This window comes from Tursiops truncatus, chromosome 17, assembly GCF_011762595.2.
Source record: "Tursiops truncatus isolate mTurTru1 chromosome 17, mTurTru1.mat.Y, whole genome shotgun sequence".
NCBI classification, from domain to species: domain Eukaryota; kingdom Metazoa; phylum Chordata; class Mammalia; order Artiodactyla; family Delphinidae; genus Tursiops; species Tursiops truncatus.
In genome coordinates, this window is record NC_047050.1 from 66,093,711 (window position 1) to 66,120,667 (window position 26,957).

General features: G+C 51.2%; 1 long non-coding RNA gene across 49 annotated transcripts in view; it reads left to right on the forward strand.

Annotated features, from left to right (window-relative positions):
- Positions 1-26,957, forward strand: part of LOC109549452 (uncharacterized) — a 396,771-nt gene that overhangs the window by 28,156 nt on the left and 341,658 nt on the right. For 43 of the 49 annotated variants that reach the window (XR_012327362.1, XR_012327396.1, XR_012327405.1 and 40 more), the window contains exon 2: positions 12,573-12,736. The exons of 3 other annotated variants lie outside the window; for them this stretch is intronic. This is a non-coding gene — a long non-coding RNA (uncharacterized lncRNA). Of the gene's footprint in view, positions 1-9,225; positions 9,806-12,572; positions 12,737-26,957 lie in introns of all 49 variants that reach the window. 3 more of the 49 variants (XR_012327365.1, XR_012327366.1, XR_012327382.1) reach the window with 2 other exon arrangements.

Sequence of the window (26,957 nt, forward strand, 5' to 3'; positions counted from 1 at the left end):
TTTGACGCTTAGTGTGTGGTTAATAAATATTCTTGCACGAATGAAAAATGAATGAATGCTTGAGTGCAGATTATAGAGGGTCAGGTCAAGGCTGAACCGTGTCGTCTGAACTTTTGAGGGACTGCATTTGAGTTCCTTCATTGTGGAAGAAAATGGGATGTCCCCACTGGAGCGGACCAGAACTAGACAGTTCTAGAGGCTGGATATGAAGGGAAAAATGCTAATTGCTAATCATAAAATAATGAGAACTTACTGAGCGCTTGCACTGCGTCAGGCACTGCTTTATGTGCGTTATATGTCTATTTTACAGAGGAGAAGACAACACAGAGAGGTTAAGAAATTTGTTTCCCCGACAGTAAGCAGGGGGCCCTGGCTTCGAACCTGGGCACCAGGGCTGCAGGGTCTCGACAGTTAACTCCTGCACCATGTTTAGGGAGGCTGTGATGAGGCAGGAGAGAGAGGAGATGGTCCTCTCACTCGCTCCCTTTTTACAAAGCTTCCATGCCAGGTGATGCAATGAAGTCCTCTAGCTGGAGGGGTAGGTGGGCATGGCTGGTTCACGTTACAATTAGCATTCACTAGCCTGTCCCACACCGGACAATACGGACTCAAGTGGGCTCAAGTCCACGGGGCCAGAAGCCAGGGCTCCCGAGGCTGAGTTACTATTTGCCTGGCAAATGCCAGAGCTCTTTGGAGTATTGTTCCATTTCACGACTGACAAACGCCCTTCTCCCCAGGGCAGCCGTCATTACCACCCAGTACCCACAGGCGAGCCATGGATGAGCTGACTAAGGAGATGCCATCTGGCTGGGGCCACCAGGTGGGAGAGAAGAGGCTGGGCTCAGGCCTTGCTGGTGAAGGACTGGGCTTCAAACAACACCTTTAACCTGGAAAGAATCAAAAAAGGTTGAGGGTGGACACAGCTCAGCTGCTGACATTTTATCATTTAAGCACTTTTTTTTTTTTTTGAAAACTGGAAATTAAGGGGAAGTTTAGAAACTTCATCATGGCCTCATGAACAATTATTGCTCTTGGAAAATGGACTTTTTGAAAAATGCCCTTGATTTATTGTTTTTAGGAGGCTGCAGATAACTTTATATTATTCCTGTAAAATTTCCTGAGTTTTCCATGTCAAGCATTTTGTTTTATTAAAGAGGAAAAGAGAACTAATATTGATTGAGCCCCTCTTGTGTGCTGGGCAAAATGGTCCTTCCTTTTACTTTGGTTTTGTCTACTCCAGAGTTATCCTATGAGGCGGTGGGATAAGAATCCCTACTTTACAGGTGAGGGTGGCCCAGGGGAGGGACTTGCTCATAGCCAGGATTCACACTGGGTCCCAGCATTCGTTAAGTGTGGGGCTGCCGGATGTGATGGGTCCATGTATTGCTTCCTTGACTTTGTTTTGTGTGGGGTTGTGGATATCAGATGTAATATTTTATATATATATATATATACACACACACGTATATATACACACAACATATATGTGTATATGTTGTGTGTATAAAATATAATTAATATTTTAAAATACATTAACATTATAAAATATATTAATAATATGTATATACATACAATGTGTATATAACTATGTATTGCGTCATAATTTGCCTGGAGACGGAGGGTGGTCCTTTCCAAAGCAGTTGTCTCGGGAGGCTGTAGACAGATGTCCATAGTGGGCCTGTACTTGGAAAGTATTGGGGCCATGTAGTTTGAAGGTTTGTCATTTGGAGGACTATTGAGGAATTAAAGCAGGTGACTCAGCTCAAACCATATGGGATCAAAACAAAACCTGCCTCCAGTGATAATAGTAATAATAATAGCTTTTATTTATAGAGTGTTTACCACTCTATAAATTGCACCACATGCCAGGTGCAATTCTAAGTGCTGTCTGTCAATTAACTCATTTTATCCTCGTAACAGCCCTATGTTCTAAGTACTGTTAGCACCATCCCCATCTGACAGATGAAGAACATGAGGCACAGAGAAGTTGACTAACTTGCTCCAAGGTCACCCAGGTAATAAAAGGCAGAGCTGCGATTTGAACCCAGGCAGTGAGGCGTCGCCACAGGCTGGGAGGTTAACTGCTGGGTTAATGTACCAGTGATGGGTCTGCCTTTCTTGTGGGTCTCATAAGCAGGCACTGAAGGTCAAGCACAAAGAAGCATTTGTTCATTTATTTAAGGAACATTTCGGAGTGTCTTGACAGTTTGTCAGACACTGTGCTAGGTGAGCCGGGTTAGAAAGAGAAATTAAAAAAAGGTCCCTGGGGCTTCCCTGGTGGTGCAGTGGTTGAGAGTCCGCCTGCTGATGCAGGGGACACGGGTTCGTGCCCCGGTCCGGGAAGATCCCACATGCCGCATAGCGGCTGGGCCCATGAGCCGTGGCCGCTGAGCCTGCGCGTCCGGAGCCTGTGCCGAAAAAAAAAAAAAAAAAAAAGGTCCCTGTCGTAAACTGTATCACTGCTCAATATCACTGTATCACTGCGCCTCTTTCTATGGGTGGGGTTGTATCCCTCCTCCTTGAAGTGAGGCTGGGTCATGTGACATGCTCTGGCCAATCAAATGTGAGCAGATGGGTGTCACTTCCTGGTGGAAGCTTTAAGCGTCCCATATGCTCTTCCCTCAGCTACTGTGGGCGGAGGGTTCCAGATGGTGGCTGCTTCTGCATCCTGGGTCCCAGGATGAGGACGGTGCTGAGCAGAGGACCCACGACAGATGGGCGTGTAGTGCAAGTGAGAATTAAACCTGGAGCAGGGTGCTCCATGCATGGATTTTAGTGGGTCCGTAATTGGGACCGATATTTAACTTCCTGAAGTGATGGCATGTATTGAAAACCACATGTATGTCCCCTCAACGCTGTCACCTTTATATAAGACCAGGATGCCTTTGATTGTAATGCCACCTCTGTACACAATTGGGTGACACCTCAAAGTAGGCAAAAGCTATCTTTTCCTTAAAAGGCAGGTTTCTCAAACTCATGAATTATATCCCTAAAACTTCACAGAACCAGGTCCTTGGGAATGACTAAATACAGTTAATGTTTCTTTAGCTTGGAACTTCCTCTCCCGCCCCACCCCATGTATGCATGCTATTAAAAATAATGCATTGGGAAATTATCCCAGCATTTACCCTTCAGAGACACAATGATAGCTGTTGCTGCTTTTTTTTTTTTTTTTGGTGCCGTTTTGCTTTGTGCCAGACCTTTCACAGTCAAGAGTATTGAATCTTCATGGTCATTCCGGGAAAACTAAAGATGATTCTGCCCATTTTACGGATGAGGAAACTGAGGCCTCAGAAATGTAAGGTACCTTGCCCGAGGTCATGCAGCTGGTGAGTAGTGGGGCAGGGATTTGAACCTGTCACACCTGACTTGAGCAATCCCGAAGTCATTAGAAGCCAGCACAGGACACAGAGTAACCTGAGCTCCCACTTCATATCAGATCCCCCCCCCCCCGCCCCCGCCCGCGCCACCCCACCCTGGCTTATTTGCAAACATCTGAAGTCAGCTGCCTGGTGGAGGGTCCAGATGGCCTGGGAGAGCAGTTCTGTGCCTTTACAATCAGGCAGGCTGAGTGTTTGCAGGCAGCTAGCTAATCTACAAGGACATTCAGGCTCCAGATCTGGACACAGACCCTCAGAGGCAGGGTTGGACTGAGCAGGCCAGAGTTGGAAGATGCTCTTTTGAGTGGGGGCTGGCGTGTTACTGTGTTGGCCACCGTGTATCCGTAGCATCTTAACAGAATCTGGCATGCGGCAGGTGCTCGGTAAATACTTGTTCGTCCTGTGATGGCCACAGCTAACGAGCTCAGCCTTATAAGTGTCCGTTAACAGATTCATTCAACAAGTAGGAAACACTCACGTGGCCCCGCTCTTGGCATTGGGAACAAAGTTCGTGCCCTGATGGCACTTAAATCTAGAGGGGGTGGGAGTTAGAGTATGTTAGGAAGTAATTTGCACTACGGAGAAAAAGAAAACGAGAGACGGCTTAGAGGGGCAGGTGTTCAGAGACAGGAACGAAGTTGGGGAATGAATCGGCCAGTAGCTGGGGGAAGACCGCAGGCAGAGAGCCCAGGAGATGCCCAGACCAGGCATGGGAGGTTGCATGAGGCAGCGTCCCAGTTGGCTCAGCTGAGGAGGGTTTGATGAAGGGGCCGTGGACAGAGGTTTGGCAGTTTAAGAACCAACATGGAGCATCGTGCAGGCCCGGCCCCGGCAAGGGCGGCAGAGGAGGGGCCGCTCGGCAGGGCTGTAGTGTGGTAGGGCCCAGGCTCTGCCCCGTGGAGGGGGGTCCCGGAATTTCTACCCCAAACACTTCCTCTTTCCGCCCTCTAGCCTCCTGCTGGTGCCTCCCATTGGCTGAACTCAGCTGACAGCCGGTGCATCGGGGGTGGTGGATGGAGCCCCTAGGCTTGCTTGGTACAGAGTGCGGTGGAGAAGGGTAGGCCCCGGACTGGAGCTGTGGGGAGAGGGCAGCAGGAGAATAACCCAGAGAGTGGGGAGTTCACGTGGCTGGAGAGGAACGAGCAGGTGGGTCGGGGGGGAGGTCAGGGGGATGGGGGTCCACACCACGGGCAGCCTTCGGGCTCTGTTTGGAAGGAAGCGGGAAGCCAGTGCAGGATTGGAGCAGATGTGCTTAAATATCAACGCTACCATCACAATAATGTCTCTGTGGTGGGTGTGGACAGAGGCCCCTTACGATGAGTGCTGGGACCCCAGAGCCGACCCCCGGGAGAAACCGGTCCTCCTCCAAACCCCTGGGTGAGGCGTTTGCCTGGTCTACGTGCTGTGTGCCTGCCAGCCCGTAAAGGACAGGAAGGAGAAAGGAGCAGTGCGTCTCGAAAGAGGATATTCTGGAGCTCTTGATAATCAGATCCCATTGTAAAGTCATGCTTTGAGTTACAGCATTGAAATCTTTGTTCCAGTGGAAAACTTTTACAGACTGTCCCTGGCGAGCCCGGAATCCTGTTTGGATCTCAGAAGGCCTTAAAATAGTGTGGGATGCTGGTAGACAGACTCTGAAGGGACAAAGGTCATGTGCTTACTGCACTGGCCACACCTTGGTGGGACAGCCCTGGCCACTCCTGCCGCTCCCAGAGCTGGGCGCACGGAGGCCTTCTCGTCTGGTTGAGTTCCCCGAAGTGGCCCTGCCCACGTGGGAGGCTGGTCCAGCCCAGCCAGGCATGAAGCGTTGCCTGGCGTCTTCTCAGGCCAAAGAGCAGCCAAGTCCCTGTTGGTCAGCTGGTTCTCACAGATGCCCAGAGGCGGGAGGGCACGCCTGTGGGTCTCGGGTCCATCTCAAGGGGGCTACTGAGTGAGGAGGGAGGGCTGGGGCTCGAACAACTTCTTTTTCTGTCCATTTCTACCACTGTGTCCAAGTAGACCAGAAACCCTTTGCTGGCAGGAATCCTCTTTCTCATCTTTTTTATCCCCCAGAGCTTGCCCTGGGAACGGATGGTTTGGGGCCGAGTGTTAATGTCCTTGAGTCTCAGTCTACCCTCCTGTAAAATGGGGATGATAGCCATCTAGGGCTGTTGGGAGTGAGGCGAGGTGCTTGGCACATAGTACACACTCAGTGAATTTCCTTTCAACTCAGAATTCTATCTTTATCCATCTCTCAGTGGCCAGGAGGAAGGGAAGCAGATACTGCTGGCCCCATTTGATAGGTGGTCAGATGAGAAGGCAAGAGACTGGACACCATGCCTGAAGTGGGATCCATGGAGAAGCCAGGTCTTGACCCCAGACCCTGTGTGCTCCTTATCACAGCAACATTTTTGTACCCTATCGTCTGACCAAGGAGATGTACACCTGCATTTTTATTTGCAAAGGCATTTTAGTGCATTTAAACATTTTTTAATTAACTACTATTAGTCTTTTTTATTATTTATTATTTAAAAAATATTTTATTTATTTATTATTTTCCTTATTTTTTATTTTATTTTTATTTTTTTGACTGCGTTCGGTGTTAGTTGCGGCACGCGGGCTTCTCTCGAGTTGTGGCGCGCGGGTTTTCTCTCTCTAGTTGTGGCGCGTGGGTTCCAGAGCGCATGGGCTCTGTAGATTGCGGCACGCAGGCCCTCTCGTTGAGGCACGCGGGCTCAGTAGTTGTGGCTCACAGGCTTAGTTGCCCCGTGGCCTGTGGGACCTTGGTTCCCTGACCAGGGATCGAACCCTGGTCTCCTGCACTGGAAGGCGGATTCTTTACCACTGGACCACCAGGGAAGTCCCCTATTTATTATTTTTTAAGTTGCGTGGTTTTTGTTTACATCCTTGGAATTTTATGACTTTCCTGTGACCTTTTATCCATTTTGGGTTTTTAAGACAAAAGCTGGAAAACTGTTTTGCTCTTTGATGGGACTTCACACTGAATTTGTTAAGGCCCCAGTCCGGGCAGCAATTCTTGACTCTTCGTGGAAAGGCCATGTCTCTGAGTCACAGTGTGCTGCTCCCGGACCCAGCTCCCTGGAAGGTCACCTATGCGGGGCCCAGCTGGGTCCACAGAAACTGGTGTGCATGAGTGCTCCCTCTCGCTTCAGAAAAGACCTGGTTCATCCCCCCGTTGACTAATCAATCTTAGAGCATCGGCATCTTGACCCAGCTTGGCCACCAGTCCTTCACTGGATACCGAGGGGAACTGGACTAAGTGGCCTCCACGGTCTGCCCTGTTCCAGACGTCCTAGATTCACTACTGGACAGCAAGAAGGGCTCAAGGGCCAGGTCAGAATCCTTTCTCTGGAACCTTCTGTCATATCGTCCAACACGCCCTCAGGTGAGAGTGCCGCCTTCCTGGTCTGCAGAAGCCACAGGCAGGACCCTGCTACCACTCAGGTTGCTGTGAGGATGAAAACAGGTGATGTGGCTGGAAGAGGTTTCTAATGGGCCAGGTGTTCAACAACCAAACACTTCGTGAGTGATGCTCGCTTTTTATACGAGGTCGGAATTGCTCATCTTCCTGGGCAGACTTAGAGATCCTCATGCGGAACTTGGGACAGATTCCTTGAGAGAAGCCCCTTTCTTTCCAGAGCTCTGCCTCAAGGGCCATGCCTTCTGAAGCTGCTAAATCCGGGCGGGGGACTCTTTTGTTTTTTTTGTTTGTTTGTTTGTTTGTTTTTTTGTGGTACGCTGGCCTCACTGTTGTAGCCTCTTCCGTTGCGGAGCACAGGCTCCGGACGCGCAGGCTCAGCGGTCATGGCTCACGGGCCCAGCCTCCCGTGGCATGTGGGATCCTCCCGGACCGGGGCACGAACCCGCGTCCCCTGCATCGGCAGGCGGACGCTCAACCACTGCGCCATCAGGGAAGCCCTGGGCGGGGGACTCTTGATGGTCTTCATGGTTCTTTTGGGGAGCCTCCTGGCCTCTGAATTATTGATGCATGTCTATGTTATTCAGAGGCTCTATTTGCATTAGTTAGCTGAATTTGGTGCCCCTGTGAATAGGAAAGCTGCCTGGGAAAGCCAGTGCTAATTGCAGCCTCACGACTGGTCTGAATAATAACTGTGGAGCAATCTCTGCTCTTTGGCGCTTCTGCTCCAACCGTGCACACGGCTTGTTTCTCTCTTCTCCCTTACCCACGGGGCCTTCGGAACTGAGCTCTCCTCCTCCCTTACTTCTACAAGCCACATAACCCTCCTGCAACGTAATCCTCTTTGCGTCTTAAAGATGCAGCAACTCAAGTGCTGCCTCCGCCAGGAAGTTCTCCCTGACTTCCAGACTTGGGGTAGACTTGATAGCCGCCTGTAGTAACTGAACAGAGCCCTTCTCATCCCCTTGCGTCAGAATGTCTGTCTCATCCACTAGACTGAACTCCATGGGGATGAACCTGTGTTTCATAGGCATCTCGTTGCCTGGGATGGTGCCTGTAACCTGGCAGGTGCTCTGTGTGGGGTGTTGATTGCAGTGATGGGGAGAGATTTCATCAGGAAGGAGGGATGGGAATTGAGCTCTTCTTATGGTCTGGAGAGCGCGTGGAGGGTGTGTGTTGTGAGGGGGCTTGACACTGGAGGACAGAAGGAAAGGCTTCATTGTGGGTGCTGAGATGACCCCTTTCCTTGGAGCTGATGGGCTGAGTAAGAGCTGTCGGGGATGAGCTTGGGGAGGGAGCATAAGGCTGGCTTACGGATGCGTTAATGGCCTAAGTGAAGAGTATGATCTTGAGTTTTTAGGGACTAGAGGGACCCCCAGGGCTTTTGAGCAGATACTCCCCAAGATAATTGGCTTGTCTCTTTGGTGGACTGGCTGGGGTGAAGAGGAGAAGGTAGAGGGGAAGAGGAGGTCTAGATGCATTTGACATCCTAGACCAGCTGTATCCTGGGAGGGAGAGAAATGACGTGACAAAGATATTATTTGAGTCTAGAAATCGAAGAGCGCTAGCCCTTGACCCTGAGCACACACGTAGCTGACTCAACCTTGCCATCCTCCATCTGCCAGAGGAGGTTATACAAGTGGCGTGACCCAGCACACTCCGGACGCTGGCAGGAGCATAAATAATGCATCAGATACGCAGAGGAATGGCCCAGGGTGTCTCTGGTCTGGGGCAGAATTCTTAGCGGACCTGAGATATTTGCGGAACGGAATGTTCCATTTCCCACCCAGTCCACAGCCTCAAGGCATGGCACAGAGTCGTGAGTGCGAGAGCGCTTTCCAGTGTGGACGTCTCTCCAGCACCAGTGGTTTTCTGTCCTGAACAGAACTTGAGGAAAGGTCATTCCTGTTTGTCAAAGCTTCACCTTCCCATCTAACCTGAGGTTCTGAAAGATCCTGTTCTCCCTGGGGGCCCAGGTAGGGCTCTCCCCACCCCTGTCAACCTTGGGGCCAGGAGTGGTCCTTTATTAGAGATGTCCACCCACCTGGGACCCTTTGCCAAGTACACATCCCGGACCCCACTCAGGGCTGCAAGGTGTGTTTTAAAGGCTCTTCAGGTGATTGAAGCCTTAAAAGCCACTGAACTAACCAGTCATAAAAGCGAACACAGTAACTGTTGTCAAAATACCAATAGAACGTAAAGAAAGGACGTTTGCGTTGCGCTCCCCTCCACTTGCACCGTGAGACCCAGCTCTGTGGTCTGCTTGGCGTGACTTCGAGGCCTTGGCCGGCATCCGTGCTGCCTTTAGTCTTTCCCTCTCTCTAACCAGACCCCAGAGTCTGCTGTCTCTTCAGGTCTCCCTGGCGCGTTTACCTGTGTGGGGCTCCTTCTGAGTGAGGTCCTTTTCTCTCTGCCCGTCTCTCCAAGGAACAGAAGAAACTTGGAGGCCTTGGCTACGTCCCACCTTCCAGATGTGAAACCTTCCCTGGCCACTCTAGCCACGGCTGAGCTTTTCCCTTCTGGAACGGTCCTGATTCTTAGCCTTGCAGTCTCGCTCTGGACTTCCTCAGTCTGCGTTCCACAACTTGAGCCCATGTGATGTGTAGCACCTACAGAGCCTGGCCCGTGGCCGAGGGGCAGCCCAGGATCTGAAGACACTTCACAGAAGAGGAATCTCATCGAATAGCACCTGAACATAAGCCCATCTACCCTGTCATAAAAATGGAAATGGAAATGAAAAATGCCACTTTTTCCTATGAAGATCGCATAATGCACAAGTTGGTCACGTCCTGGATGGCAGACAGAGCTGCCGAGCAGCAGCCCCGCGTGCGTCCGTCGCCGGAGGGAATCGCGTGGGTCCAGCCCCGTCGGGGGCCACTTTGGCGTTCCCTATCCAAACTGCACATGCGCGTGGTCTTTGACCCAGCAGCCTCACGTGGGGATGCTTTTCCTGGAGATGTACCTGCCGATATTTGTGTGAAACGAACAGTGCACACGATTATTCACGGTATGTGTGGAGGAGCATTTATATGGACTCTCTATATAGAGGACTAAATGGAAATCGAACGTCTGTGAGTCGGAGACTAGTTCATTCAGTGAACGATGGCCCTGGCACAGTGGACCAGGTGTGGAAGAGTGAGGAAGTGCTGTGTGCATGACGCGGGCAGATCTTGGGATGTGTCGTTGAGAAAAAAAGCAAGGAGCAGAATAGTGAGCTGTGTAAAACGTGTGCGTGTGTGGCAGGGTTGTAAGAGTTTGTATTTGCCCCGATTCTGTAAGGAGACGCCAGAAACTAACACAAGTGAAAGCCTGTGAGTGTTGAGGGGGGCGGCTGGGCAGAGAGGGAAGGGGGCACGCAGGTGACTTGACTGTGGGTCTTTGGGCATCGTTTGAATTTTGAACCATATTGAGTGTATTATCTATCATACATTTTATTTTAAAAATTCATGACCTTGTTAAGGTGAGACTGGGGTTATGGGTTTTGGGGAGGAAGACCACAGAGGTGGCATCACTTTTTTTTTTTTTTTTTGCGGTACGCGGGCCTCTCACTGTTTCAGCCTCTCCCGCTGCGGAGCACAGGCTCCGGACGTGCAGGCTCGGCGGCCATGGCTCACGGGCCCAGCCGCTATGCGGCACGTGGGATCTTCCCAGACCGGGGCACGAACCCGCGTCCCCTGCATCGGCAGGCGGATTCTCAACCGCTGCGCCACCAGGGAAGCCCTAAGTGCCATTTCTTATCCATTCACGTCAAGGGTATGTACCATCAGCACAGCTTAGACAAATCCCAATGGAGGGACATTTATAAAATACTTGACCAATATTCTTTAAAACTGGCAAGGTCACCAAAAATAAGCAAAGTCTGAGAAAACGCCACAGCCAAGAGGAACCTGAGAAGAGAGGACTAAATGTAATGTGGGGTCCTGGACGGGATCCTCGAACAGAAGATGACTATTAGGAAAAGACTAAGAAAATCTGAATCAAGGGCAGACTTCCGTTCATAATATTGTATCAGTATTGGTTCACTGTGTGAAATGTGTCATCTAATACTAATATGTGATGGCAGTAGGGGTGGAGGTATATGATAATATAATTTGGTGTGAAGTGTGTGAGAACTCTCTGTGCTATACTTAGATTTTTCCGTAAAATCTAAAACCGGGCTAAAAACTCAAGTTTATCTAAAAATAAGCAGAAAAACAATCATGGCCTCATTGGATTCTCTCAATACCCTGTGAGTCATTTCTACCTTACAGATGAGAGGACTGAGGTTCAGAGAGGTCATGTCATGTGCCCAGGTGCCCACAGCTGGGACATGGTGGTAGGAACCCAGGTGTGGCCCAGCCTGGCAGGGGAGATGGTGCCAGGCGAGCATGGAAGGGACCTCTGGGATGTTGTTGGGACACAAGAAAGGGGAGCTAAGTCCTAGCCCAGTGTGTGGATGTGGGCCATCTTGTAGGGAGCTGGGGTTGCAGATACAGCCGGGGGTCAGATCCCAGGGGTCCCCTCGAGTGCTCTCATCACATAAAAATTGTCACTATGTGAAGTGATTGAGGTGTTAACCAGCATCTTATGGTAATCATTTTACAATATATACATGTATCAAATCTCATCACATTGTAAACTTAAAACTTACTGTTTTCTGTTCATTTTCTTAGACCTCAGAAGACCTTTACCTTCTCAAGAGTCTGTAGTGGGGTCAGGGCAGTTTGGGGATGGACCCAGATAAACCATGAGTGAAAAACCTCCCAGGGTCTTCCTAGGCTGGCATCCTTTGAGTCCCTGAGGATAAGGCAGAACTTGCCCCCTCGCCTGGCTTTTAGAACAGGGTGTTCCCAGGAGGCGGAAAGACGGGTTTTCAATCAGATAAAGGTAGGATCCTGCAGAAACTTCCAGGGCCCTGTGGTCCCCAAGAGGTACGTCATCACACTCCGGGCCACACCGGTGAGGTAACGGTGGGTAGAAGAAGAAACAGGGCAACTTAAAAATAGGAGAAAGGAGACTGTGTGTGCTTGTGTGTGTGCCTGCGTGTGGCGGCACGTGCGTGTGCGCGTTGGCACGTGGGGCTTGCATGGCCGTGTGGCAGCCGTGAGGGCCTGGAAACTTCTTTTTTTTTTTTTAATTTATTTTTAATTTATTTATTTTTGGCTGCGTTGGGTCTTTGTTGCTGCGCGTGGGCTTTCTCTAGTTGCGGTGAGCTGGGGCTACTCTTCATTGTGGTATGCAGGCTTCTCATTTCTTCTCTTGTTGTGGAGCACGGGCTCTAGACACGCGGGCTCAGTAGCTGTGGCTCACGGGCTCAGTTAGTTGTGGCTCGCGGGCTCTAGAGTGCAGACTCAGTAGTTGTGGCGCACGGGCTTAGTTGCTCCGCGGCATGTGGGATCTTCCTGGACCAGGGCTCGAACCCATGTCCCTTGCATTGGCGGGTGGATTCCCAACCACTGCGCCACCAGGGAAGCCCCAGGCCTGGGAACTTTTTAAACGGGCAATTAGTCAAAGCTTGTGCCTCCTTTGAAGGGAGCCTGATGGTCAGACATCCAGTTTACAAAATAGGTAACTGGGGAGCAGCAGTTTGACATTGGTAAGGAACCTTTATTTTGTAAAAGATTTTTAATCTCTCTGGTTTCCCTGATACAACATCTGAACCTTGACCTGGAACTTGGTCGTGTGTACCTGTTGGGGTCATGCGGGTGGTGCTTTCGGTGATGATGCCACTGCTCCTGGTTCAGGGACTCTAAAAAAGATAACGACTAATAAAAACACCTGATGTTTATACCCAGACCCTGTGATTTGGCTTAATGACACAGCAATGGTGTGGACCGGTGCAGAGCTGGCTTTGAATATCGAGAACAGTTGCTTTGCCTAATCTTCGTGGAGCTCATGGCAGTTGTCAAAGCACATAATTACATCGTGTCTACACATGGGGCTGAGCATCGTAAGACAGGTGATGTGAATTTTGTCCTTTGGTCTCTTGTGTAGACTTATCGGTGGGTCGTAATCTCTTTGCCTTAAATTAAGAACATGCTGTTCCAGAAAAGTCTAAACCTTTTTTTTTTGTTTTTTGCTTTGAAACAGAACTTTAATTTGGAAGTATTCCCCTATATTCTTTTTTTTAAACTTTTCATTTTATATCGGAGTATAGTTGATCAACAGTGTTGTGTTAGTTTCAGATGTACAGCAAAGTGATTCAGTTATACATATACATGTATCTATTCTTTTTCAAATTCTTTTCCCACTTAGGTTGTTACAGAATATTGAGCAGAGTTCCCTGTGCTATACAGTAGGTCCTTGTTGGTTATCCATTTAAAATATTGTAGTGTATACATGTCCATCCCAAACTCCCTAACTATCCCTTCTCAGAAAAGTCTAAACATTTTATATGAAAGCAAGAAGGCAGAGGAATAAAAACAAACTCAAAAAACTGGGGAATGTCTCCTAAATTTTAAATATGAGACCTTTATGGGGGTCGGTGACAGTGAATAAGGGTGTTGTGAATAATTTACGGACTTTTTTGTCACCGTAGCCTCTTGTGCGTGTTGGTCAGGTCAACGTGTTTGGGAGTGGGTACCTTTCCGCGGAGGTTTTTCACTTTCTTTGGGATGCACTGTGGTTGTGTGGGAAGGACAGAGGTCGTGCAGTGGGATATTCCTGAGCTTCTCCAGACCAGTCCCAAGCTGTGTGACCTGTATGTGACCGCTGAGGACCCCGTCATGGGCCTCATCTGTCTGCCGGAGATGGTGGTTCGCACCTCGCAGGCTTCAGGACAGAATCAGGTGACGGCCATCCAGTCCACGATGCTCCAATCCAGAGCAGAGATGTGGCCTCTTCTGTCTCCAGTGAGAGGACGCAGGCCAGGGAGCGAAGGGCTCAGTTTAAGAGGCAGGGGTCATTTCATCTCAGCCTTGGAGGAGGGGCACTTTGGACCAGGGGTCAGGAGTGGCAGAGATGAGACCTGATTCATTCCGTGTCAGGTCACTAGGTTCTCTAGACCATGATTTCTCCATGCAGGAGTGAGGTTGGCACAAGTGGTCTTCCTGGGCTCTGTGCCCTGCTCTTCTGTGGACTGGCTGCATCGGAGGAACCTATCAGGTTTCTCCAGCCCGTCTCTCCCAGGCTGTAATCACCGTCTCTACTCTCGCCGTCCTAGGTGTGGAGTCAGTGCAGTCGCTCAGGTGAGGGCTCATCTAGATTCCCAAGGGCTTGTAGCTCCACTGGTGCTTTGCGAGGATGACCTGGAGCTGGGTTGCCTGTCAGCCAACCATCTGTGATTTAGGGAGCCCGTACTCAGGCTCAGGGGCACTGGGGGGGCTGCCTTGATTTCTGACTTTAGAATCCTTGGGGCTGAATCACAGCAGCAGTGATTGTGGTGGTTAGTTGTGTTTATTCAGTGAACGATCCCAAACTGAAGCAGCGGTGAGTGCAGCTGGCACAGGGCAGGTCTGCAGTTTCCAGGCAGAGCTGGGAGGCATCGCAAAACCACATCGCACTAACCCTGCATCCTGTTGCAAGGGGCTGTGAGCCCAGCGGCCCGCTGGAGAGGCTCTTGGCGGCTTGGCCGGCTGGACGACTGTCCCTGCCACGAGGAAGCTTGGGGCTCCTGTGAGTTATCTAAATTCGGTTCATTTAGTTATTTTTTTGAAGTCTACACATTTATTCAAAAGCATCTACAGGGGCTTCCCTGGTGGCGCAGTGGTTGAGAGTCCGCCTGCCGATGCAGGGGACACGGGTTCGTGCCCCGGTCCGGGAAGATCCCACATGCCGCGCAGGGGCTGGGCCCGTGAGCCATGGCCGCTGAGCCTGCGCGTCCGCAGCCTCTGCTCCACAACGGGAGAGGCCACAACAGTGAGAGGCCCGCGTACCGCAAAAAAAAAAAAAAAAAACCATCTACAAAATGAAAAAAATTACATAATTATTATATATATTTTATTTACACAAATATAAAATTTCAAGGTTATTCAAATTTAACCAGAGGACTAAGTCTAATGAGAGAAGAAAAATTAAAAGTAAAGAATTACTAGTCCAACAAAGACATGGTTTTATCCTGTTTCTGGTACTTTAGGGGACAGGAAGCGTTGGGAAAAAGAATGAGTAAGGGAAGGGCATGCCACTTAACTCCAAATAGACAATAACATTTTCTTCCTAAGCAAATGTAAAACCTCTGTATGGTTTTAAATTTAAATGATCATTTTCATGATTATAGCATTTCCAAATATCAGCTCTTCTAATCTATAAAAGAGACAAAAAGTGAAATAAAAACATGAAATTCCTAACCAAAGTTTATACATCCTCATAATGGTAAATGAAATTAATTTGTTCTTAAAACCTAGTACAATTTCATATGAAGGTATACCATACACACGTAAAGGAGAAAAATTAAATGAAAATAATATTTGGGATAATCCTGATCAATATCACAGGCCATAAATTTAAGAGTGAAAAAGACATCTTGAGACTTCCCTGGCTGTCCAGTGGTTAAGTCTCCGCGCTTCCACTGCAGGGGGCGCGGGTTCAATCCCTGGTTGGGGAACTAAGATCCCATATGACGCATGGTGTGGCAAAAAAAAAAAAAAAAAAAAAAAGACATCTCATCACACAGAACGATTACGTTTTCTCTAAGAAATATAAGATTCAGAGGAGTAAACCAATACTAAAATTATGTCACAGTAAATTCTTAGTAAATAGTGTCACAAAATCTCCCGCCTTGGTGGAAGTACTGTTGATGTACTTTTAAAAGCACTTTTAAATATCACATCTTGAAGTGAATGTCCTTGCAGTCTACTCTGAATCAGCTGTAGCATCCTCTGCCACTCTTTTTGCTGTCGCGAAAGATCAAATATTTCTGGTTCATAAACTAGACCATTTGCAGATGCAACCATTGTTTCTGCTAAATCCAATACATCTGCTCCAATATACTGACACTTCATGGCAACAGTAATATCTATATTGATTCTCAATTTGCTGGAAAAATCCTTGTCTAGTTCATATTCATTCTTCTTCTATGTATCTTGATATACTGAAAATTCCATTATAGTTAATAAAGCCATAGTGGTAAACGCTGTTAGAGAAACTGTACCCCCCACTGGCTGAAGTCTCTACAGAGCTGTCAGGAACTTTCGGAAAGGCATCCAAATCTTTCGCCAAACTTAAGGTTTTCTTCCGATTCAGTTGCCTCATCTTCAGGAAAACCTTCTTCTTCTTTCACATAGTCACGCTTGTGCTACTACGGTCCCAGCCAACCGCCATGTTTCACAGCAGCCCAGTCGCCCGGGCTCCCGTTTACCTCCCATTTAGATATGTCATGTCATTAATCTGTTGGAAGCTTTGGGTCAAGAGGCAGTGAGGTGTAGTGGTTAGTGCGTGGCCCCTGGTGCTAGCCTGCCTGGGTTCGAATTCAGCTGTGTGATCTTCAGTGTGATATTAACCTCTCTGGGCCTCAGCTTTCTCATCTGTGAGAGAGGGAATTGTGACAGTTCGTTCAGGGAGGTAAAGCCCTTGGCACAAACTAAGGGCTCAGTAAGATGTGAGCTGATGATGCCGGACCTTTATTACTATTAGTGAACCTGCCCTGGCTTCTCCTCCCTCCCAACCCCATAGCAGCTGACCTCACAGGTCTGCTCCTCTTGGACAGTGGGGCCCCTGAGGGCAGGGCTCCTGGGTCTTGGCCCTTTCCGCTTCTGCGGCGTCTGGTGTGGTGAGTACCCAGCTGCGTGGAGAGGTGCTCAGTCAACAGTGACCAGGTGTGACTCTGGGGGTATAGAGTTGCAGGGAGAATGAACACTCTTCTCTCTAAGGCTCTGGAGATTTCTGATTGGAAAAAGTTGGGGGCGTAAGGTTATTGAGCATCTCTCATGGGCAAGATCGTCTGTTGCCAGAGCCTAGAAGTACACAGTGGAAGGACAGTGGGTCCTGGGGGACCTGGGCTCCAGGAGAGGAAGCCACATGGAACCTCCTAAAGAACTAGCAGCAGTGGAAATGCGGAGCATTAGTGAGAGTGAGTAGGTGAGTTGTCCCAGTAGGAGGCCAGGCAGGGAAAGGGAAGGGCTGGCTTTGAGGATCTCTGGCAGGCTGCCTGGAAGAGGTGGCGTGGGATTGACCTAGGATTTTGGGGGGTAGAATGGTGTGTAGGGGCTTCTGCCGGTAGAGGCTTGGGTTTACCTAAGGGGGCTGCAGGGGAGGCCCCACGGTGAGTCGGAGGGGGCTGCTGGCTGTGGCAGAGGCTTTCTGTAAGGGAAATGCTTATGACTGAACTGTAAAAATGAGTGAGAGAGAGGCGGGTAGGGAGAGAACACGAGGAGAAGGAGGAGGGGAAAGAGAGGGATCCGGAGAGGGACAGAGGAGCGGATGCTAGTTAAGCCTCTGAACAGCATCGGACTAATGTACGCTGCTGGCGGTCACTGTCCCCCAGGGGCATGCTCCAGCCCCGCCCTCCTCTGTCCTGGCGCCCCCCACCTACCTGCACGGCCCCAGAAGCCAGTGAGTGGGCATCCCGGCTATTTCCTGCCCCGCGGACCGCCCCCCTCCTCCGATCCCAGTAGCCCTGTGCAGGCAGGACCTCGCCCCGTGACTGGGAAGCAGGGCTCCCGTTCCTGCCTGTTTACCCTGGCGCAGCGGCAGGGAGATGGGGTCACGTGGGGGCCCCCCACTCCCACCCTGGCATGCCAGCTGCATGAGTTGCCAGCTGTGGGCACAGGTGGGCGGGCAGGGGGCATTCCTCAGGACTGACTCTCCCCAGCCCGCCTGGCATGGGACCCCCTGCTCCTGGGGGTGGCTCTAGGGCGATGGGCCAGCCAGTTCTGCACCGGGCCGCTGAGTCACGGTCCTGAAGTGTGGCCTCTGAGTCACCCTGCAGCCCTGTCCTCCACAGCGAGTCCTTTGTGGGACTTGCCTGGGCCCGAAAGGGCGTTTGACCCAGTGTGCCGCTGGCCACCCTCGAGTTCTCTTACCCCACCCACGCCGTTACAGGCCCCATCCCAAGTCCTCCTCGCAGGATTGGCTGCATTCCTTCGTGATCCAGAACCCAGGAGTTTGACTCTAGCCAGCGGCTGAGTTATAGGAAGGAAGCGTGGGCAGGTTTAGCAAGCTGGGGCAGGAGCGAACCAGGCAAGATCTGGGGGAGGACGGCCGGGTCACCTGTCATGACAGGGCCACAGGAGGAGTGTTCAAATCTCCTGTGTCTTGCGTATTTTGCGAGCATCTTGAAATGACCTTGAAAACCCACCCCCGTGAGGGACCAGGTGAGACAGTAACATCTATGTATTGGCACTGGCTGTGCTGTGTGCAGTTAATTCCTGTCCAAAGATGTCAGGCTCTGTCCTTATACCCATTTCTGGTGGAAGAAACTGAGGGTTTAGTAGAGGACACTTGCTCAGGGCCCGTGAGCTAGAGAGCGGTGCGTCTGGAGTTTGACCCCAGACCTCAGTTCTATGTTAGATTCTCTGATTCAAGTTCATTGGTTTGTGTGCTCCCTTCATCCTCTCTTTCCTTTTTTTTTTCTTCTCTCCTTTGCCGCTTAGCTGCTGGAGTCTTCCCCATGGAAGGCAGCTGTCAGCAGTGCAGGAAACCACTTAATAGTGGCAGCTAGTGGAAACTAAAGTGGCATCTGGAGTCCTGCTGTCACTGTAGGTTCAGCCTGCAGCCTGAGCCCTGAGGGCAAGCTGGGGCGTGGACTTCAGCCGCTGGGATGGAGAAAGCAGCTGTAGGCCTTGACAGTGACGGACCCCCAAGGGTCTGTGTCTGGGAGGCGGGCACGGGGATGCGGCACCGTGCGAGGAGATTGAGTAGCTCCTTGACTCTGAGGGGAGACCCATGTTGAGGCTGCAGGGTGCTGGGGAAGCCCCCTAGGGTTCAGGTTCTAGATGTACCCTCTCTTTAGTCAGGAGGCTTTGGGAGCGTCCTTTTCTTTCTGCTGTTCTTGGTTATCCCTTACACAAAGAGAGGAAGTTGGGCTAGACCAGGGTGCTAGCACCCCCCTTTTTTGCCAGGAAGGGGGAGGGGGCGGGGACATCTGCATGGGGGTGAGGGGAATGGAATCTGCCTTTGTAATGAGCTCCCCAGGTGAGGTGGAGAACCGCTTTCAGGTCAGCCCCTGAGATGCAGGTAGTCTTCCTGCCTTAGGTGGTCCTGCCTTCCACCAGTCTTCCTGCCCTTGGTGGTCCTGCCTTCCACCAGTCTTCCTGCCCTTGGTGGTCCCAGCCAGCGAGGATGCTCAGGGCTGACTGGGCTGCTCCGATAGGGTTTTCTTGGGCCTGTGTTTGAAGTCACTCACCGTAACAGCCCATATATTTCGTGTGAAGACTGGAATTTCTGGCTTCTCTTGGGGTGGGTGGTGGGTCCTACTTTCCCAGGGCCACCCTGGCTGGAGCTGCCTGTAAAGGCCCCAGGATCTGAATTCAGTTATTATCTTCACAGTGTAAAACCCCAGAAGACTCGGGCCAGCAGGGCGGCTGTGAGGTCTCTGTTAGCTTGAGGTTCTCTCCTGCAGTGGGTGCGTGAGTGAGGCGGGGAGTGGTATTGAAGTGGATGCTTTTTGAAGACAGATGTATTGGCAGAAAGGCCAGATGTTGAAGTGGGGTTTCTGGTCTTGATTGAAAGTTTCAGTGCAGTCTTCTGTAAGGGAATGATGGTGATCCAAGTTTCTAGAACCGTGGCTGGCCCACACGAGGTAGCCAATATCATATGAATTTGAGTGAAATCTGATATAGAGCATTTCTGTGACCTTTTCGACCACTCCTGACTCTTTCTCCTGTTACTATACCTGAAGATTCATTTAAAAATTTTTTTTAAATTTTATTTATTTTATTTTTGGCTGCATTGGGTCTTTGTTGCGGTGCGCGGGCTTCTCATTGCGGTGGCTTCTCTTGCTGTGGAGCACGGGCTCTAGGCGTGTGGGCTTCAGTAGTGTGGCATGCAGACTCAGTAGTTGTGGTGCACAGGCTCAGTAGTTGTGGCTCACGGGCTCTAGAGTGCAGGCTCAGTGGTTGTGGCACACGGGCTTCGTTGCTCCACGGCATGTGGGATCTTCCCGGACCAGGGCTTGAACCTGTGTCCCCTGCATTGGCAGGCGGATTCTTAACCACTGTGCCACCAGGGACGCCCTGAAGATTCTTTTTTGAAGATTCATTTTTTAATGGCACTTTTATTTTACTTTATTTTTTTAATTAATAGTCATCTTTTATTTATTTATATATTTAGTCTTGGCTGTGTTGGGTCTTCGTTTCTGTGGGAGGGCTTTCTCTAGTTGCAGCAAACGGGGGCCACTCTTCATCGTGGTGCGCGGGCCTCTTCATGATCGCGGCCTCTCTTGTTGCGGAGCACAGGCTCCAGACGCGCAGGCTCAGTAGTTGTGGCTCACGGGCCTAGTTGCTCCGTGACATGTGGGACCTTCCCAGATCAAGCTCGAACCCGTGTCCCCTGCATTAGCAGGCAGATTCTCAACCACTGCGCCACCAGGGAATCCCAATGGCACTTTTAAATGGAAGGAAAACTGAGTATTTTTTCCTCCCAGTGTTATCATGCTTGTTGGCAGTTGGCTCCCTCATTTTGCACAATTTCAGGTGATGGCTGTCCAACTCCCTAACTGTATTCTTGCATTCTTAGCACAAACAGAACGACTAAGTGTGGGTCCTTATCTTATTGGAAAGTGGAAGAAAAAATAAGAACCAACATTTCCTGGCTGGCCAACCCATACAGGCGTGGTGGTACAGGCTCTTTACTAAGGATCGACATGTAGGTTAAGCAACTCAGTCACGGTCACACAGTGGCAGAGTCACAGTTTGAGCCCCGGTCTCTGTCTCTTGAGCTTGCTTTCCTCCCGCTATCCTGGACTATTTCTCCTAAATAACGAAGTGGCCAGTATAGTACAAGCCGTAGTGCATAAGAAGCTCTGAGGCTGGGACAGAAATGTCCATAGCTAGCCTGTGGACTGTTCACACAGATCCGATTCCCCACTGGGTCTTGTTCAGTACCTTTGTGCTTTCTGTCTGCATTGAGTAGATAGGCAAGGCTGAACTTGGGAGGCATTGGTGCAAAGTCTGATCTGGGCTGTAGAGTCATATGAGGTTGATCTTGGGTCTGGTATTTATTTAACCTGCCTTAGCCTCAGTTTCCTTATCTGTAAAATGGATGCGATAGTACCTAGGTCAAAGGCGGTTGGATGAGCCTCTCACAGATGCAGTGTCTGGTATCGATACATGGGAGGCCCTCAGCCACCATTTCTTTCTTCGTCCCTACAAGTAGAGGGGCTGAGTTACAGGTCCTGAGGGGAGATCGCTTTCTCTTCCCACCTTCAATGTGTCATCTCCCTCTCCGTAAGCTTGTATCGTCTGGGTGTGGTGAGCCCCAGGACTAAAGCCGCCCTACAAACCGATTGGTGACAGAAAACCCGTGAGCACCTCCTTTCCCGTGGGGCCCCGTGACTGTCTGGCAGCTGCCAGCAGTGATGGGAACGGGTGGTGCCCCAGGGGCTGCGGGAACGGTGTGTGCAGATCCGGGCAGGACGACTTACTGGAACCACTGGGCAGCCCTGTGAAGGGAACTGGCTGCCGGGCGGAGAGCGGAGGAACGGGTTTTGGCAGTGGAAGTGGTGCTATAGGACGCAGAGCTCCTTCTGGCGGAACGGGTTCCCCGCTGTGGGCTCTGGGGTGTGGTATGGGACCAGGAACGGGCTGCCCCCCAAAGGCACCTTCGGGAGGCACAGAGAGGTCTGGGCATCCCAGCTAGGGGCATTTAGGGAAAGGATTTCAAGGGCTTTAGGAGTGGGAGGGGACGTACATGGGGGAGACTGGCCAGGCTGAGTGGTCTTGTAGAAGAGGGGCTGATGACCGTGTACTAGCGTGTGAGTTCTCACTCTCCTGCCGAGTTCATCACTTTGCTGTATGGCGGTGTCTCTCTGTCCTGCTGTGTGACCTTCTCAAGAGCAGGCGAACTCCTTGCAGAGTGCCCTCCCCATTGAAACATGTTGATGGCCGTCGATGACCCACAGGCAAGATGTGAACTTTGATGCCGCTGTGGATATGTCACCTCGCCTTCCTTCTTCTCTGTGACAGAGTGGCATATCCCGAGTGGCATCCCAAAGACAGAGATGTCTTACTTCATCCCTTTCTGATGGTTTTACCTCCCTCTCTCCTTTCTTCTATGCTTCTATCTGTTCTTCCATCTATACTTCTACACTTCCTCCCACCCTTCTGTGCTTTTTTTTCTTCCAACCATCCTTGTATATACTTCACTCCACCCAGCCACCCTTCCATCCAGCCATCCTTCTACCCAGCTACCCAGCCATCTAATAGTCATTGCCTACCTACGATGCATGGGACACTGTGCCTGGCTCTGGAGATGCACAGATGGCTAAGAGCCAGCAAGGTCCCTATTCTGAAGGAGATCATGTTCTGGTGGGAAGCCATGCATATAACTAAGTCCTCATAGCACAGTCAGGTAGGTGCTGTAATAGTACTAACAGGGGTATACTGGAGCATGGTGGGGAGTGAGGGTTCAGTGTGGGTGGCCCAGGGACGGTTTCGCTGGTGAACTGCTTGAATTGAGTCTCAGAGGATGACGTGGTTCTCGAGGCCTATGAGGGTCAGGGAGAGGAGGCAGAGGTGAGTATGGAGGCCCCCAGACCTTGCTATGTATTGATAGGACTGTAAGGCATGGATGGACTCAGGCCAGAGATCCACCTGCAGATGTTTATTACATCTTTGTTGCCTCGTCACCCTAGTGCCCAGCACACAGTATGTTCTTGATAGCCATTAGTTCACTTCCCTTGCTGTCCTTTCCAGAAGTGAGTTCCATTTGCATCCTTGCCCTTGTCCATAGTTCTAGTCATCGGCCTGGTGAGTTAGCAGCTGCCGTGAGAAGCACGTGCCCCAGTGGGGTGAGGTGGGCCGTGTCCTGGCAGAATAGCTCTGAGTCTCCCCCTTCAGGTCCACCTTCACTCAAGCCCCAGTCTCAGAATCAAGGGGGAATTAACAGGAAAACAAACCTCCCCCCCCCCCACAACCGAGCTTGCTTATTTGTAGAAATGTTGGAAAATACAGATGACAGATAATCCTGATAGTTGCTCTTACCATCTGGCTCTCTTGCTTCCCGCTTACGATGGTTTCACATCTCGACGTTGTTCACTTAACATTACATCCTGACCCTTTCCCAGTGTCATTCAGTCGTGAAAACTTGTTTTGAGCAGCTTTCCCACGTGTCGTCATGTACCTGTGCAAGAAAGGTACTCTGTCACTCATTTTTGCTCCTGTTGTAAAATGAGGATAATCACAGCCCTTTCTCCGTGGGGTTGATGTGAAGGAGAGGTGAGGAAAGTTCGTCCAGAGCACGTGCTGCCGGTATTGCTGTCCTCGTCATCTTTGGCCAAGTTAGGACTGCTGGGCATTCGTATTTCCTTCTGCTTTGCCTGGTATAATGCACGAACCTTTTCACACATCTCTGGTTGTTTTCCTGGCAGAGCCCCCCCCAGAAAGGTTTGAGGAGTTTTATAGAGTCTTGATACAGTGCGGCATAACTTCCCAGGTATAGTTCCCCCACAGCCACTCCGCAGACGGTGCTAGGGGTTACTGAGGCAGCCTTCTGAAGTGTGAGCATCTTAATTCACGCAAGGGACCCCATAGCGGGCGTGGAGCTCTGTGATCGGCAAACACCCAGAACAAAACTGTGTTCTTGTTGCTTTTCTTTGACTACTGCTGTGATCGACCAGCTTTTCATGTGTATTGCCTACTTGTGTTTTCTCAACTGGTCATTTCCTTTGGCGTGTTTAGCAGGGTTTTTTTTTTCATAGAGTGGTAAGGTCTGTCTCTACCAACTTGCGGATTTTGCAGATGGGGCACTGGTGAGTCCCACTGGACTCTTTGTTAGGCATACGGAAATGACGCCTTCGTTTCTGCGGGGTACATTTCATTACAAATCTGCATCTGATTGTGGTAGCAAAACCATGCTTTGCAAATGAATGCAGGGGGGCCTGTCTCATTAATCTGGGCTGTTGCCAATTTTAAATATTCCTCCCTAAGCGGTATTTGCCAGAGAGCTTCTCCCTTCTCTCTTCCTTCCTTTCCTCATAAGCAAAATAAAAAGTCCTGCTAACTTTCAGGTGTCATTGCAAACGTCAGCTCCTCAAAGACCTCCACCCTGGAACCCCCAGATCCACTGCTGATGGGGGTGAGCTGGCGTCTCCTTCACAGCGTTGGTGGCAGTTTCTAAGGTAGTGGATGCTTTAGGAACGTTTGTTTACATTCCTCCCGTAAACTCAAATCTTTTCCAGGGCAGGGACCTTGGCTCTTATTGCATCGTATGTGTTCCCTCAGCCCCTCGTGCAGGGCTTGGAAGTGGATACCCAGCGTGGGAAAATGACTTGTGTGGATATGGCCGACCCAGAGCTTGACTGGGCCACCTTTGAGCTGGATCTCCCAGGACCCTTTGCATCTGTGGCCAGAGCTTGGCTTTGATGTCTGGGTGAGCAGAGCAAAGGTCGGCTGGCATGGCAGGGCCTTGTCCCCGCGCCCCACTGGCGTCAGTCCCTCTGGGTTGTTTTGGCTCATTGAGGACAGAGCAAGATGTAGGGGAAAGGTTGGGACTGGCTTCTAGGTGAGTGCCCAGTGACAGCCAGCTGTACCCTCTGCTTGGCTACACCCAAGTCCTGTACTCCACGTGGCTTCCTCGGGCCTGCCGTGGAAGGAGAAAGAAGCTTCTTCGTCATGAGCAGAGGCATGAAACCACTGGAGAACTCTGGTTCCACCACTCCAGGGCCCATCCTGCTGGCAGGAGGAACCGCAGGTGGCCTGGGGGTTGGCAGTGCGGGTGGGGAGGGAGAGGAAGTCTCCAGGGTGGTCGGGTAACCAGGTTGGAATGCTTGGTTCCTGGGTGGCCAGGGCTGGGGGAGGTCTTGGGTTGGAGGGGAGAGAGCCTGCCAGCTGGAATTGGAATCGGGGTGCCGCCAATCCCCTGCTGTGTGAGTGTGGGCTTGGTACCCATCTCCGGGAGACGGGAGAGTGGAACTAACTAGGCCTCCTCTCAGGGCTTGTGGGCAGATGCAGGGACTGGATGCCTGTTCTTGGCACTTAGCAAGTGCCCGGTGGATGTTGCCTTTACTTTTGTTCTCCCCATCCACCTCCCGCTTCCGTAATTGACACACGTTGAACATGGCAGAAAATTGCTAACGTTGGAAAATTCTCAGCAGAGTCAGTGAGAACTCAAATTGGAGGTCCTCAGGGCCACCAGAGCACCAGACGAGAGTGGCGAGGCTGCCCCCGTGCTGGAAGGGATCCTGCTAGGAGGCTGAACTCACAAGTCCGGGACCCATCTGAGACCTTGGGGTCCCTGTGGGCCGGAACCCCACGTTGCACTCCCAGGCCCGCTCCTTGGAGCTGAATGACCCTGGGTGTGTGTCTTGCCGCTCTTCCCTCACCCGTGAAGTGGGCGTAGGGGGGTCACTGCACCACAGGTTGGATGTAGACCCTCGGGATGGGCGGTGGTTGGAACCGTTGAAGAGCCGCTGGGATCAGGGCTGGCCTGGCTTTTCCATGGTGGGGGGTAGGTAGCGATTTGTGGGGTTTCTTTTTGTGGAGCTTCTTTTCTGGGGGCTTTTCAGGCACAGAGCAGCCTGGGGCCTGACATAGATATGGATGTAGTTGGGAGGATAATCCAATAATTACCCCCTGCCCCCCGAAGACGTTCCCATCCGAATCTCTGTGAATATTACATGTTATGTGACCAAAGGTGTTAAGATTGTAGGTGGAATGAAGGCTGACCTTAATATAGGGAGATTATCCTGGATTTTGCTGTGGGTCCAGTGTCATCACAAGGGTCCTTAAAAGTGGAGGAGGGAGGCAAGGAGGAGGTCAGAGTGACGTGATGTGAGAAGTAACATTGCTGCTTTGAAGATGGGGGAAGACACCATCAGGCAGGGATTCCCCCCACCCCCGCCCAGAGCCTCCAGAAAGGAATGTTGCCCTGCTGACAGCCCAGTGAGCCCCCATTTGGACTTCTCACCTCCAGAACTGTATTTAGTTCATTTGTGTTGCATTTAAGGCATGGAGCTTGTGGTGATTTGCTCCGACAGCCCTGGGAAGCTAATGTGATGGAGAAAGCACTTTTGGCCACCTTTTGTTTCCTGGGTGGGTGGGGGCTGGGGACCATCAGAGGGGAATGTCCTTTGGGGTGTGGCACTGGCAGACAACCCTGTATTTGGGCATGATCATCGGGGACTGGGTCCGCCGAGGCCTGCCTGGTGACCTGGCGGGGAAGGCTTGGCTAAGCAGGTGTGCTGAGATCCGGGTGATAAGGGCTTGTGTAAAGGCCAAATGCCCATCACCTCTCCCTCTGACAGCCCAGTCTTTGGCTCTAGCAGCTTGGGAAGAATGGAGTACTGGTGCGTTAGGTGCTGGGAGGGACCCCTCCCCGTCCTGCCCTGCTCTTTTAAGTTTTAATTATCGGTCTGTTAGAGTATTTCTTAAAGCATCTCGGGAGTGCTCGACAGGTGCACACTAGGCTCAGGTGATGAGCCCGTCCATCCAGCAGGTTGGCTGTGCCTAGGCTCAGGGCCTGGCACCTTCTCAGTCTTTCCTGCCGGGGCCCTGCTGAGCTGCCTGTTCGGGGTGTGTGGCCAGCAGCCCCGCTGCCTGTCTGCTTTCCTGCCCTGACCCACAGGAATGGGTGCTCAGGCAGCAGTGGGGGCTGGATGGAGGTGACCCTGGCCCCCAGCGGTCCCACTCTTGGAATGCAGGTCCTGAGCCTTGCCTCAGTGAGGCCATTTAAGAAGAAGGCATATTGTGTCTGTGAGGGGTTTCTCACTAATACTGTGTGTGTGTGTGTGGTGTGTGTGTGTGTGTGGGGGGGGGGGTCAGGGGTGGGTTCAGTGTATAGGATGCCATTAAACGCCTTTTTAAAGCCAAGCCAGGACAGCGCCGGGGTCGTCATCACCTGGGCCTGACGGGTACTGGGGTGGAGTGGGGCTGCTCCCCTGAAGGGTGAGGCTGTCCCGAGTGGAGTGAGTGGCTCTTTCTCTGCCCCGGGCCTGGCTCGGCTGGCCTCAGGTGCCTTCCTGGGTCCTGCTCCAGAGCTGCCCGGAGCAGCTGGCTGGGTCACCCAGAACGTGAGGAATGGCTGGGGACGCCGCCCGGGCTCCTGTTTGGCCTCAGCCAAGGTCAAGTTGTCAGGGAAGGTGAAGCGGC